The sequence below is a fragment of the Chiloscyllium plagiosum genome, unplaced genomic scaffold (assembly GCF_004010195.1).
Source record: "Chiloscyllium plagiosum isolate BGI_BamShark_2017 unplaced genomic scaffold, ASM401019v2 scaf_57902, whole genome shotgun sequence".
NCBI lineage: Eukaryota > Metazoa > Chordata > Chondrichthyes > Orectolobiformes > Hemiscylliidae > Chiloscyllium > Chiloscyllium plagiosum.
In genome coordinates, this window is record NW_025202138.1 from 1444 (window position 1) to 7602 (window position 6159).

A 6159-nucleotide genomic window follows, 5' to 3' on the forward strand; every position below is an offset into this window, starting at 1 on the left:
ATATATATATTAGAAACAGTTCACAGAAGCTATTCTAAACTAGTACTTGGAATATTCCTGATGAAGGGCTTGTGCCGGAAATGTTGGTTCCCCTGCTCCTTGGATGCTGCCTGACCGGCTGTGCTTTTCCAGCACCACACTCTCGACTCTGATCTCCAGCATCTGCAGTCCTCACTTTCTCCTACTACTTGGAATCGGCAGGTTGTCTCATGAGGAAGGGCTCGGCATGTAATTGCTTGGATTTATGAGAGTGAGAGGCGACCTTATAGAAACAGATAAGATCCTGAGGGGTATTGCCGGGGTTGATATCGAGAGGATGCTGCCTGTTGTGAAGCTAGGGGGCCACTGTTTAAAAATTGGTAGTCATCGTTTAAAACCATTGAGGTGAATTGTTTTCTCACAAAGGATTGAGAATCTTTGGAACTCCCTGAGAAAGTGGTGGAGGAAAACTATGTTTAAGTGAGTTTTGAATATTTTTAGGGCAGAATGTAGGAGCAAGTTACTGCAGATGCTGAAATCTGTACTGAAAACAACAAATATTGGAAATCATAATGCATCGGGCAGCATCCATGGAGAGAGACCAAGCTGATGTTTTGAGTCCAGATGACTCTTCATCAGATCAGCCATGACCTTATTAAATGGCTGGAAAAGCACAGCAGTCCAAGCAGCATCTGAGGAGCCAAAGACATGGAGGTCCTGGGCCTCCCTCACCACCCAACACCTGGAGGAAGAACGCCTCGGAACACTTCAATCCCAGGGCATCCTCATTTCCCCTTCCCCCACCTCACCCCAGTTCCAAACTTCCAGCTCAGCAACGTCCCCATGACCTGTCCTACCGGCCTATCATCTTTTCCACCTATCTACTCCACCCTCCTTTCTGACCTATCACCTTCATCCCCACCCCCACTCACCTATTGTACTCTATGCTACTTTCTCCCCACCACCACCTCCTCTCATTTATCTCTCCACCCTTCAGGCACTCTGCCTGCTGTCCTGATGAAGGGCTTTTGCACAAAACGTCTATTTTCCTGCTCCTCAGATGTTGTCTGAACTGCTGTTCTTTTCCAGCACCACTCCACGCCATTATGTCATCTCACCTTCAACCTTGCTTCTGGTCCTGGAGAATCTGAATTTTTGAAAGGATGTGAAATAAGAGGTAATTTAAACACATTGGCAGAGTCTTAAGAAAGAGTGCAGGGATCGAGAAGTTTTAGAACATATACATTGACCTCCAGAGGCACTTTCATGGCACAGTGTTAGTTTCCCTGCCACTGAGCCAGAGAGCCTGGATTCAAGTCCTACCTGTTCTACAGTTGTGTAATATCCTTTCTGAGCAGGCTGATTTTGCAAACATCTACAGGGGCCTAATAAGGTGGAATTGCAAATCATGAATAAACTGCTAGATTATCATGGCAGTCAGAACATGTGTAATCCTTTGTTTCATAAGCAAACCAAAATAGCAACAATGTTAAGCTAAACATGCATAAATTGCTGACCGTGCCCTAGATAGGACGTCTTTGTTCAAATCTGGGAAGCATAGTTCAGGGAGGATGTCTTTCATAGAATTCCTACAGTATGGAAAAAGGCCATCAGACCATGAATCCACACTGACCCTCTGAACAGCATCCCACATAGATCCACCCTAACCCTGCATTTCTCATGGCTAATCCACTTACTCTGCTTATCCGTTGGCACTGTGAGTAATTTTTCATAGCTAACCCACTGATCTGCACATCTCAGGTCTGTGGAAGGAAACTGGAGTACCCGGAGGAAACCCTTGCATACACAGGAAGAAAGTGCAAACATCACACAGACATTTGCCTGAGGCTAGAATCGAACCCTGGTCTCAGGTACTGTGAGGCAACAACGCTAATTACTGAGCCACCGTTCTTTTCTCAATGGCCCTTTGAAAACTGGTATTGGAATAAATAGTAGACAAATGAATGATTGGGTTAGGCCACTACTTAACAGGACTTTGGTGAGAACAGCCATGGAATTCTATGTGAGCTTTGTTCTCCTTATGTAATGAAGGATATTACTGTGATAGAGGCTGTACAGTGAATGTTCATCAGACTGTTTCCGAGAATGGCAGGATTGAAGTATGAGGGGAGGTTGATTCAGCAGACTAAGGGAAGGGGATGATAATCTCATTGAAACCTATACAATTCTAGCAGGGCTAGACAGGGCAGATGAAGGAAGGGTTTTCTTGATGGCGGGTGAATCCAGAACCAAGGGTTAAAATCTAAGGATATAAGGTAGGCTATTTAGGACTGAGATAAGAAATTCCTTCACCCAATGACAGGTGAGCCTGTGGAGTTCATGAATACAGAAAGGAATCAAGACCAAAATCATGTTAGGATTTCCAGATGGAAGTTGTTACAGCAGTTGTGGAAAAACAGATCAAAAGATATAGAAGAAAAGCAGGAAAGGGTTGGATGATCTGCCATGATCATAATGAATGAAGGAGCAGTAACAAAGGGCGGAATTACCTATTCCTGCTTGTATGCCATGCTTTTGGAAATGTTTCATTGTATCTTTATCTAATCCTGGACACGAACTTACTTTTGCCTTTTGGCTTGTGATAACAAATTGACGTGCTATTGGAATTTGTGACCAGCATGAAGAATTCTGTTATGGTATTTAGAAAGAACTACCACCTGACAGGCAACAGCCCATTCTTTCTTAGCTGGCAATAAAGATGTTCTCCATTCCATCATCAACACTACAAATCTGTAGAATGTTTTATGCACAGCAAAAGATGATCACAAGAAATATCTTAATTGTATTATTTAGTTTGTAATAAAAAACATTTTCGCACTATGCTTCACTGATTGTAAAGCAACTAATGTTTGATCTGTGGATGTATTGCTTTGTTAACTATAACAAAAATCTTAAAATATGAAATGTTATTCTTTAATTGCTTCTGTGGATATTTAAGCAATTCATTGAATTCTAAATCTCTATGGCAATCATAACAATGCAATGGGGAGTCATTGGGCTCTGACCATAATGATGATGACACGCAAGACAAACACTCAACTTCTTCTACTTCTGCTTGAAGATATCATGAACTACCTATCAGTTAGCTGCTTCTTCCAGCTACCATTTCTTTTTCAAATTTATATAGAGAATATGGACTTCAGTAATGGGCAAGCATCACAAATTATCTGTCAGGAAAAGGTAGTCAGGCACCTTCTTTAATTTTTGCATTTCATTTGGTGCAAGCACACCTGCAATGTTGTTCAGGAGGAAGTTCTGTGATTTTGATGCAGTGACACTGAAGTAGCAATTTAGTTCCAAGTCAAGAGTATTTAAAATATTTACCTAAAGTATAAATTGTATGCAGAGCATTGGCAAGATAGTCCTGAAGTGATTTATTTGTTGATTTGAAAGCTTGTACAGAGGTAAGTTGTTTTTAGACATGAATAGCATGGTAACCTTTCAGCTGGAGATTGAGCATGACTGGTAGATTGTACGATAAGATTTTCAGATATTGCAATGGAGTTCCTGTTGGAAGAGATGAAAATGCGGAGAGATGTCCTGTATCTGCAGGGAACCAAGAGGCCTGACAGACATCTCAGCAGGCAACAAGTAGTGACAGAGGTCAATAGCTCACATTTATCTAAATTAATCTCGAACCATCACTCCTTTACCCACTGATGCATCAGAACAAAATCCCATTGTAACCTGAAACTTGCCCTAATTGGTTAGGTCTCTTGACCAGTGAGATTCCCAGAACTCTGAGACTCCCTGAACAGTAATTTTCCCTAATCAATAAGGTTCTTTGAGCAGAGAGATTTACTGAGCAATGAGACTGTCACAGCCTTGAGAATCCCCGAGCCTTGAGAATCAATGAGCCTTGAAACTCACGGAGCAATGAGATTATCTGAACAACGAGACTCCCTGAGCAGTGACAGTCATAGAGTAATCGATTTGTGCACCACAGAAACATATCCTAATGACCAACTTGTCCCTGACGACCAGATGTACTAAATTAGTCTAGTCCCATTTGGCATCATTTGGTGCTATATTTCTCCAAATCCTTTCTAACCATGACCCAATCCAGATGACTGTGAAATGTGGTAATTGTACCAGTGTCCACCTCTGGATGCTCATACTATATACTCACCATCCTTACGCGCACCATCCTGTGAATGCACATATTGCTCATTGAGTCCCATTAATATCTTTCCCCAGCCACAATATGTCTTCTCAACTTCTATACTCAATACACTAAACAAATGCCTTCTTCACTACTCTGTCTCCGCATGACTCCACCTTCAAGGAACAATGAACTTGCACTCTTTGATTTATTTGGTTAGCTACATTTCTCAGAACCTAGCATAACATGTACAAGTCTTGCCCGGATTTGAATTATCAAAGCGTTAACACCTCACACTTATCTAAATTAAACTCCATCTACTGCTCCTCTACCAATTGACCTATCTAATCAAGGTTAAGCTGACAATGTGTTGCTGGAAAAGCGCAGCAGATCAGGCAGCATCCAAGGAACAGGAGAATCGACGTTTTGGGTATAAGCCCTTCATAAGGAATCCTTGTATGCTGCCTGACCTGCTGTGCTTTACCAGCAACTCATTTTCAGCTCTGATCTCCAGCATCTGCAGACCTCACTTTCTCCTATCTAATTAAGGTCTGTACTCTGGTATAAAATTCACTATTCATTTTTGGTGTTATCTACAAAGAAGCTAACCATGCCTCCTATATTCACATTTACATTACTTATATAAAGGACACTACTGGTTGCAGGCTTCCAGTTTGAAAAGCAACCGTTTAACACTATCGTCTGTCTCCCACCTTCAACCAGTTTTGCTTTCAAATGCCTAGCTCTCTCTGGATCCCATGTGATCGGCCTTTGATAACCAATCTAACATGGGGAACCTTATCTAAAGTTTACCTGAAGCCCACATAGAAAAGGTTCACCACTGTCTCTTCATCAATTTTCCCTGTTACTTATTCAATAAACTCATCCTCAAAGAGCAGTAATTTGCCCTGATTGGTGTGGTCCCACTGAGCACTGACACTCCCTGAGCAGTGAGACTCCCTGAGCAATGAGACTCATTAAACGCTAGTAGCCCTGAGCAATGAGACTCCTTGAGCAGTGATTTGCCCTGATCAGTAGATGTCCTGAGCAGTGGGACTCCCTGAGCCTTGAGACTTCCTGAGCAGCGAGACTCAGCAAACGCTGGTAGTCCCTGAGTAATGAAATGCCCTGAACAGTGATTTGCCCTGATCAGTTAGGCCCCCTGAACAGTGACAGTTCCTGGGGATTGAGCCTCACTGAGCCTTGAGACTGTCTGAGCAGTGATTTCCTCTGACCAGTAAGGTTCCCTGAGCAGTTACACTGCCTATGCAGTGAGACTCCCTGGGCAGTGAGAGCCTTGAGCAACAAGGCTGACTGAGCAATGATGGTCACTCAGAGTTGATGCCCCCCTGATAAGTGAGATACCTCTGAGATGGGAATCTTAAGCCATGGGAACCTTGCAAGCAGATGACTATTTAATGAGACCCCGAATGACAAGGCTGAACTGAGTATTAAGATATCATGAAATATAATACTTGGAATACAGAAAATTTGATGCTGGTCACCCTGACAAGTCCAAGCTTGGCACACGCTGTGAGGAGTTGAACATATATGCTGTTGGTAATTAAACATATAGTTAAAGCAATATTCTGTTGCATATAGAACAAAGTAAGGACGTTGTAACAAACCTGCATCCAGGCTCGTTTAGACCACACTTCAGATAATTGTATACAGTTCTGTTAACCAGATGAAAGAAAAAGGGAATTGAAACACTGTGAAAAACCAAATGAAGATTTATAGAAGTGTTTACAAGTTTTGTGTCAGAAATTGAAGGAAAAATACATCAAGAAGGAAATAAAGTCCAGGGAGTGGCAGTGAGTAAATGATATAGTTGGTTTCAAAGTGTAACGAAACTGTTTAACCCAGGAGACTGAGGCAATAGTGTTCAGGGGTCAGATTTGAATTTGCAAGATTTACTGCAGAGCAATTAAATCTCTGAAAGAGATTTCTCTTCAAATTTATTCCAAGCATTTACCCCCATTGATCCATCACTATCTGTGATTTCTCTGTGCAAACGTTCAGATCGCATTCCATTGCCTTTTCTTTCCTCATAGAAG

The 6159-nt window shown here is 42.0% G+C and overlaps 1 long non-coding RNA gene across 1 annotated transcript in view; it reads right to left on the bottom strand.

Moving 5' to 3' along the window:
* The window catches only part of LOC122546192, a 6818-nt gene extending 983 nt beyond the window's left edge, over positions 1–5835 (bottom strand). Inside the window, exon 1 of the long non-coding RNA XR_006310682.1 lies at positions 5731–5835. This is a non-coding gene — a long non-coding RNA (uncharacterized LOC122546192). The remainder of the gene's footprint in view (positions 1–5730) is intronic.
* Positions 5836–6159: the final 324 nt, after the last annotated feature.